Here is an 8,871-nt window from a genome sequence, read left to right on the forward strand (position 1 = left end):
TTCCAATACTGGATAACTCTCCTTTTCTCTCTCTGACTTACCATCAGTCTTAGAATAATAAACTGTATTGAATTCCACCTATATACTTATGGCCTTCCTTAACCCTTCCAAAACCTAGAAGTAACAATAGAGTCTTCATCTGATAAGATAGACCTTGAATTTCCATGAAGGCGCACTATCTCTCTCTCACATAGAGATTCGAATACTGATTAACTGTATTATTCATCCTTACTGACAAAAATAAACTCACTTAAAACACTGGTCTACAATGACCTAAAATAATTCACGCTGACCCATTAACCTGGGAAATTCCACTGCGAAACCCATCGCGATGTTTCCTTATTTCCATTACAAAATACTCAAAGGCTGCAATGGCCTTGCTGATTCCTGATACACTGTCTTGACCTGCTAACAAATTAAGAACTTTGCCACACATTCCATTATGCCCATCTCCATCTCAGGCCACCACTATAATGCTTTCAAACTCTGATACACTGATATGATGCCTGAATGAAGAGAATAAAAGAGTAATATGAGATTCATCCAAGATCTCCCAATTAACCCCAGTGTCCATCGGATTCCAAATCTGATCCTTATATCTCAATAAATTCATACCTGACACTGTTTAATTCTTGGCTAATTCAGCTAAGACTTGCCACTCAATCCTTCTTATCCGTGGTTCACTTAATCATCTTTCCTTCTAATCCTTTCCGAAATGATAATTTCAAACAGAAAATTGGCCACCTGGCCCACCATAAACTCTACTCTAGTTCTGGTCAGATACTTTAACCAACATGTTGCATAAGCAATCACTTCTCATGCTACTAAGGTGTCATAACAACCTACTAACTGGTTCTGATCTGCAAGAAGACCCAGAACTATTTCCCAAGGCACCTGTAATATCCTTACCACCCAAGGAAACTCATGCCCCTAAGGCATTCCTTGACCTTGGCAAATTTTTGCAGAAAATACACCGCAATACCATCGTCCAAGACGATCACAAATCCCATTCAAATAATCTTTGAATGCTCTGTTCATCTGATTCATAAACACTTGGCATTAAACAAATTCTCAAGACATACTCAGCACTCCTAGTGCCCTTATCTGATATAAAACAGTCTTCTACATATTCTTCTCCCTGATCTCTAGCTGGTAATAACCAGATCCAAGATTCACCTTAGAGAATACCATCTTACTCAGTAACTAAACCTTAAGTTCTTACAACCCCGTTGAACCATTCAAAACAGTGCCCTAAACCTGAATCCATTCCTGGCACCAATCCAATCACCACTCTATCCTTTTTCACATAAAGGAACCCCTGGAAGCACATCCAGAAACTCACAGACTAATCCAGTATGTCCTGATCCCACTGGCACAATCTAAGTGGTATCCACCACACTAGCTAAGAGTTCCATGCATCTCTCTACCATAAAACTCTAGCTCTCACTACAGATGTTATAATCATACCAAATCTATGCACAGTGCCAACTGCCACAAAGCTTCCCACTCTTAAACCCAAGAGTTACTATACTTTCCTTGCCATTTAAAATTGCCACACATCTACTTAACCAATCCATATCCTAGATCATACCGAAGCCAGTCATAACCAGCTTCATCAAAACCACTGATGAGTCCTTTTCATCGTAATCCAACTCATCTCTTAAGTCACCAATACAATACCATCTTCCCATCACAACATAACCATGTGATTTGCATAACAACTCTATGCTTCTATATATGCAACAAACAAAGGAACAGCATGGCACCAAAACCAATCAACATAACTTAGAAATCAGAACTAGAAAACTGACCTACCACCCTTGAGGAACTAGTCTCAGTCTCAGACTCTGACTGCCTTGGAATAAACACTCGAGCTAGAGTCGAGCTGTTCATCCCCTTTTGCTCCTCTTCTCTTAGCATTGGGCAATTCTTCAAAATATGCCCAACCATGCCACATGCGAAACATGCTTTTGCTCGGCATTCTCCCGGATGACGCTTCTTGCACCGAGTGTAGATTGGATAAATTTTCTTCTAGCTTTCATACTTACTTGCTCCAATAATTGGACGTACCACTATCCGAGTCCGTGCTCACTAGCACTCTTCCTCTCATTTCTCCTGCTCTCAACAGCAAGAGCCTTCTCTACCATTTGAGCATAGGTAGAGATTTCATACACTGGGGCAACTCTAATGCCCTGAGCTATTCCAGGATTCAATCCTTGAACAAACCTTTCCTTCCGAGCTATATCTGTGGGTACCATGTCTAAAGCAAACTTGGCCAATCCTTCAGATCTGTTAACATACTCGACTACTGTTGCATTACCCTGAACGAGATTCAGAAACTCATTCATTTTAGCGGTCTTGGCTATATCACAATAATACTTCTCATTGAACAACTGCCTAAACTCTTTCCAGTCCATCACAGCTGTATCTCGTGTCTGGGATACTACCTCCCACCACGTCCGGGCATCATCCCGCAAAACAAATGTCGCACAAGCCACCCTATCGTGACCTACCAGTCCCATACTATCAAGAATGGAACTGATCATGCCTGTGATGCCCTAAATTTCCTAATAAGGTTTAGGACCTTGATTAGGAGGCCGGGAGGGCCATAATTTATTTATTATGATATTTAATGACTATATGCATGTTTATGTGAATTATATTATTATATGATGGTAAATGCATGCATATGGGTTCATTTTTAATTATAAGGGCATTTTGGTAATTTGGATCGTTGAGGGTGTGATTGTGTATTCTCATGCATGTGGGTGAATTATAAATAATACAACATTATATGTGGATTGATTCGAGTCATTCGGCATGAGACGATCATGGAATGCAAGTTTTCTGTCTAGTCATAACGAGATTAAGTTCGGGGCTCGGAGTGAGTCTCGGGATAATTTGGTGATTAGAACGTTGCCGGGAATTAGAGGGTAATGGGATATTAATTATTGGTATTTGAGAATATTGAGAATAGCGAGAATTGGAGGGTGTTAATTATAATTAACGAGATAGGCGGGAAATGACGGTTTTGCCCTTTAGGGTTGTTAAGGAAAGAATATAAGCCTAGGGGCATTTAGGTCTTTTCAGCCTAAGGATATATATCAATCCTTAATGCTGTAGAAAATGTAATAAAACAGAGCATCATTATCATCCTCATCCCTCCCTTCCCGTACCTATTCTTCTCTCCTTCTTCCTTTCAATTTTTGAGAGCCAATCTGAGGATCCAAGCTAGGAGAGCAAGGCTTGAGGGCTTAGGACCTTGGTTCAACCATTGAAGGGGGTCTAAATTAAGCTTGAGGTAAGATTACATCCATGAATTTAAGTTTTTGAGTTTGATTGGTTGGGTTTTGATGAGGGTGTGTTGTAGATGAAGTTTAGGGGTTGAATTGGATGTTTGGGATTGATTTGGATGCTTGGTTTTCAAGGGGGATCGCAGGGGAGAAGACCAGAAAAGTTTCTGGTCTGCTAATGGTGCCCCAGCGCCATTCCTGGCGCCCCAGCGCTAGGCAAGGCAGGTTTTGGGCTTTTCTGACTTTGGGGCAGCGCCCCAACGCCACTAGGCAGCACCCCAGTGCTAGTGAATTTTTTAGCAAGCCTATTTTAGGGCTCGGGGATTGGTTCCTCTACCCGGTTTGGGTAGATTGAGATTCCCGAGAGTGCGGGATGGATCCTGGGAGTGAGGTTTTAGATTGTAAACCTTTTTATGATTTATTTTATTGATGGAATTTCATATTTGGTTATGACTAGGTGACCACTAAATGATCAAAGGATTGATCATTCTCAAGGGTCGTTCTTTTACTAATTCTTGCTCGAACCCGAGGTAAGAAAACTGCACCCTGTGTATATGACATGCATGGTTATTCTTGATGCATGTTGGGTGATTAAATGTGACATGCATGGTTATTGTTGAGGCATGTCAAGTGATTAAATGTGATGCACGAGAAACATGTCATTAGGGCATGTTGGGTGATTAAATGTGACATGCATGGTTATTGTTGAGGCATGTCAAGTGATTAAATGTGATGCATGTGATGCACGAGAAAGATGGGTGATTAAATGTGATGCACGCATTTAATCACTTGACATGCCTTAACAATAACCATGCATGTCACATTTAAACATCCAACATGCATCAAGAATAACCATGCATGTCATATATACACATGGTGCAGTTTTCTTACCTTTGGTCCAAGCACAGGTTACCAATAAACAAGTCACAAGCACGATCCTTACTCCAAGCCTCTAGTGATAACCTAGTCACAACCATAAATGGTGATCCAATAAGTTCAAGTTCTAAAACCAATCACGGAACCAAAACCTAGCCTCCGAGACATCAAACCCCACCAATCCGGGTAGTAGGAATGATCCCGAGGCCTAAGGTTTGAGTTCCCAAGCTTAAAACATCATTTCGGCCATAAATACCCTCAAGAGCCGCGACCCCAAAACCCTGAGCCGCGGCCCCCAGCCAAAACAAGAAAACTAGGGGCAAGCTCTGCGACGCCCTACACCTAGTGCCGCAGCCCCCAGAGCTCCCAAACACTCCACCTGCTTCATCGAGCTTGGGCCGCGGCGCCCAAGAACAGGGCCGCGGCCCGACCTCGGACCATCAATTTTTCTCCGACTTTAACCTTTTAAAACCTCCCAAAAACATATACAAACATCGCCAAACTCAAAAATCAAAGTTCCCAAACATCCTCATGATCCAAAACTCATAAAACCTAAGTCTCAAATCATCCAAAAACTCATCAAAACACAAAGTTCAATTCAAGCTTAAAAACTTTAAAAAACTTAAAACTTGAACTACCTCCGATTGAGTTATTCCCAACTAAATCCTCCGGCTAATAAGTTTCTAATCTTCCCTAGGATTGTTGTGCCTCGATCCTCGCTTGAATCTGAGTCCTAGAACTCAAGTTACCTTCGAAAATACGATCGAGAGACGAAATTAGAACTTTGAGGGAGAGAGAACGTACAGATCGTTCTTTTATTCTTTTAAAGGTTACTTCAAGTTTAAGTAGCCTCAAACAAATCCTAACGCTTGGGGTCCCGAAAACACTCCCCGGGGACAAAATAGTCAAAACCTCCAGAATTTCCCCTTGATCTTACTAACTCCCAATTTATCACCAAATATTTATTCCCATTACCCAATAACCCAGTAATGCTTTAACTTACTCCAAGTTAAGCATAAATCCCGTTGTGACTTTCCCACTAGCTTTTTTCCTAGGATCGTCTCGTGGTGGGTAACCCTGGCATAACCAAATAATAATAAAGCACCACACACACATATCACATATATGCCAAATATGTCTGAAATGGCCAAAATATGAAAATCACCTAATTAATCAGAAATGGGTTCACATGCATATTTAATAACCTAAACATGCATATTATCATTTAATAACATAATAAATCAATTATGGCCCTCCCGGCCTCCTAATCAAGGTCCTAAACCTTATTAGGAAATTTGGGGCATTACAATAGCATTTCTACAAACTGGTCATCACGATTCATGAGGCCTTCATAGAAGTAACTGACCAAACGCCAGTTCTCATAGCCATGGTGCGGGCACTAAATCAACAGATCTTTGAATCTTTCCCAGACTTGATAAAACGTTTCATTGTCCTTTTGGGAGAATGTGGAAATCTGTCGTTTTAGACTGTTGGTCTTATGGCTGGGGAAGTACTTCAGAAAGAAGGATTTGGTCATCTCCTCCCATGTTCCAATAGCCCTAGGGCTTAAAGAGTATAACTAGCTTTTGGCTTTGTCCTTCAAGGAGAAAGGGAAGAACTTCAATCGCATAGAATCGACATTTTTGGCTCGGTTATAGAACGTGGTGTAATGACCCAACTACTCTAGACTTTGGATCATTAACGAAAACTATACATAGACCCTAATCTTTAATATAACTTACAAGTGAAAAAGATCATACTTTATTAAAAACTTGTAAAAACCAATATTCAAACTTACATAACTCAAAGCAGGATATGGGATCCCATTGTTTTAAAAAGAAAACATATCTTAATTGAAATGAAAAGAGATTACATAAATAGGTGCGGAAAATACACATAAACCATAAATAAAGACTACATCCTCGAAATCGAACTCTCGACTCCTTGAATCCATTCATCACCGATACACATTCCCCAAGCATCCACGAATTTTTCCCGCCACTATAGCTATTTTCCTGCACATATAAACAAAAAGGAATGAACCTAATGCCCAGCAAGGAAAATCTAACACATAGTTCATATACATAAATTCATAAGAAACATAAAAAAAAACATAACATAACATAACATTACACTTATATCATACACATACTATAATGGCCATTATTACTTGGGGTCCCATAGACTAAACAAGTCATATGCCCATTAGATTAGTGGGGTCCTACTAGCTAAGCAGGTCATATGCCCATAATCTATTTGGGGCTTGTTAGTCATATGGGTCATATGTCCAAGCCTACAAACATACATATTTCATAACATATTTTATAACATATTTCATAACATAAGACATAAGATAACATATAAAACATATAACATATGAATTCTACCCTATTTTCCTTACCAAAAATACCGGGATAAGAGGACAGAGTTGGGACTTTGGAACACTCCAAAAACTTATGTGCAAGTTCTTAGATTTCCTAACCAAAATAAGAATAAGGTTAGAAGGCTGGTAAAAGATTATGAGAACTTAAAGAAAATAATACCAATGAACTAGAGTGTGGAAATACCTTGAAGACTTGTAAGACCAATCTAAACCTCGAACCGAAATACTATGAAACCTTACTTCCCCAAGTGTTTGATAAGCTTATGATGATCAAGCTTATGATTTCCCCACCCAAGTGTTTACACTCTCACACTCACCTAGCAACTTGCAGCCTCTGAACTTAGAGTAAAAGGTGAATAATGGCTGGGTACTAGGTCCTATTTATAGAGTTTAGAAATGAAAAGATCTTAATTTAACTTGAATAAAAATAATGGCTTTTTAAGTTAAAATAATTTGAATTATCGTTCAGCAGAGGCTGAAGAATCGTTCAAAAAGGTGCTAGACTTATCAAGAGGTTGAAGGGCTGAATGGAAAACGATTTCAAAACTTTTCAAAATATGCTGAAGGAGGCGATATATCGCCCCCTATAGGCGATATATCGCCTAGACCATTATGCCCGAGGCAAACGTGCATCGTTTCGTGTTTTCCGTATCTACGTGCTGCGATATATCGCCCCCTATAGCTGCGATGTATCGGCATTCGCTGATTATTTAAACACGAAATTACACATTTTTAGCTTAATTCAAATTGAGTAAACAACCTTGACTAAGCCCTCAAACGTATTCAAAGCTGCTGACTGACCTTAGAGCATTCAAACTTTACCCTTATTAAATTTAATCCTCAAAATACTTAATCCTTAATCACCCATACATAACATGTGCTTAAAATCCTATTGGTTCTTATCTAAACCTTATAGTATAATAAATATTATCCTTAATATCAGTCATATTAATCAAACCTTAGGTTAAAATTAATATTCTTAAACTATAGGTTAAACTTAGAAAATCTACAAGTACTACTATGAGTGTCCAAATAAATCCCGGTCTGAACCAAAAATCCACAGTTATAAAGATAATACTATAAATACTATAATACTACTATCTAACTAGCTAAGTAAAGTTCTTGGACTCTACACGTGGCTACTACCCGAGGTAGATTTGGAGGTTTTTGGGTGATCTCCAATGTCTTACTAGAACTCCCCGAGGTTATTGAGTAAGTATGGTGGATCACAAGTTAACATTTTCGACCAACAACCTTTAAGCATAGTGAAATTGCTTATTTTGACAGAACAAGCTTGATTTTCTTATAGTAATAAGTTCAACAATGCAATAGTGCAAAGTATATGCTCGAAATGTTCCCAGGCTGATTGGGAAGGTTGCCAAGCTACCGCTTTAGACCCACACTTGCCTAGACAGAACTTCCCGAGGTTCCCAGGTAAGTGTGGAGGGAATCACTATCACAAACCTTATTTAACAACCATTCTTTCTAGACAGAACAATATCGGTTTCTATCATTTGTAATATTACACAATTGTTCCCAATACTAAGTGTATTATGATTGAAATTTTATGAACAATTTTATGCAATTTATGTTTTTTGAAAAACCTAAACTAAGGAACCTAAAGCAACAAAATAATCAACACAAAAATAAAGTAAAGAAAAAAAAGAATTGAAGTGAAGATAAAATAGCAAGCTTAATATCTTTTTTTTTGTTTACAAATATTTGTTAAACTAAAAAAAATAAAAACAAATTAAGAAAGAGAAATGGAATAAAAATTAACTAAAAAGAAAAAAAAAATTATATATATTTATATGATTCTCTTTTTGTAATCAAAATAAAGAAAAAGAAAATATATATATATATATATATGATTTGTAACAAAAAGAAAGGAAAAGAAAAAAAATAAAAAAATAAATATATATCTTTTTACGTTTTTTTTTCTTTATATAGATATATATATATATATATAAAAATTACCGAAAATAAAAAGGAAGAAAGAAAATATATAAATAGGTAAATAACTAATTTTTTTTTTGTTTTTTTGTTTTTTAATTTTTTTTGTAATAATAATAATCAAATTAACTAAAAATTAGTAAATAAAAAAAATAAAAACTATACTAACATAATATTCATACCAAAAAGAAAAAAAAATACAAATAAAGTTACTAATATTTTGGTAAAAATTTCACTAAAACTTTTGAAAACTACCTCCCCGGCAACGGCGCCAAAATTTGTTTAACGCCTAAATCGTGACAACCACTAAGCGGTGGTTGTAGTATAGATCGAGCGGTGGATCCACGAGGAGGTAACCTAAAACCA

General features: G+C 37.6%; 1 non-coding gene across 1 annotated transcript; it reads left to right on the forward strand.

Moving 5' to 3' along the window:
* The first annotated feature begins 5,551 nt into the window (after positions 1-5,551).
* On the forward strand, positions 5,552-5,658 carry LOC133828263 (small nucleolar RNA R71). The gene has a single exon (XR_009890891.1). It is a non-coding gene; the product is annotated as a small nucleolar RNA R71 (small nucleolar RNA).
* Positions 5,659-8,871: the final 3,213 nt, after the last annotated feature.

The sequence above is a fragment of the Humulus lupulus genome, chromosome 3, assembly GCF_963169125.1.
Source record: "Humulus lupulus chromosome 3, drHumLupu1.1, whole genome shotgun sequence".
Lineage (NCBI taxonomy): Eukaryota > Viridiplantae > Streptophyta > Magnoliopsida > Rosales > Cannabaceae > Humulus > Humulus lupulus.